Source organism: Anneissia japonica, unplaced genomic scaffold (assembly GCF_011630105.1).
Source record: "Anneissia japonica isolate Jap-2015-1 unplaced genomic scaffold, ASM1163010v1 scaffold285884_len985_cov204_single, whole genome shotgun sequence".
Taxonomy (NCBI): domain Eukaryota; kingdom Metazoa; phylum Echinodermata; class Crinoidea; order Comatulida; family Comatulidae; genus Anneissia; species Anneissia japonica.
In genome coordinates, this window is record NW_022742878.1 from 1 (window position 1) to 466 (window position 466).

General features: G+C 36.5%; 1 non-coding gene across 1 annotated transcript; it reads right to left on the bottom strand.

Annotated features, from left to right (window-relative positions):
• Positions 1-153: 153 nt before the first annotated feature.
• On the bottom strand, positions 154-226 carry Trnai-uau. Its single transcript has one exon. It is a non-coding gene; the product is annotated as a tRNA-Ile (tRNA).
• Positions 227-466: the final 240 nt, after the last annotated feature.

Genomic DNA, 466 nt, shown 5'->3' on the forward strand with positions numbered 1-466 from the left:
GTTGTCCGAAAGCTCTGGTTCTATTTCTGGCTGTTTACTTTTTAGCTGTTGCTTATCATTTTTGTTTTGTTTAATAAGGACATGATGGAAGGGTAGGCTACGCTGTAGCTTTTCAACAAATAGAGTCCTATGAAAAATCATTGTGTAATAAAATGTCTCCGACGGGATTCGAACCTGCGACCTCTCGCTGATAAGGCGAGCGTCATAACCACTAGACCACGAAGGCTTCATGGTTGAACAGGTCGAAATACCCGTCGGGAACATTGTATTACACAGTGCTATGCCTCAAGAGGGCGTTTGGCCAGATAAATCTGGAAATACGGCTAGAAATACTGTCGTATATTTTATATGATATATTCAATACCATATATATATATATAACATATTAACCAAAACATTTGCAATTTTCCTATTAATATAGTATTATAATAATACTAAAACATTCGCAACTTTATATCAGGCATGT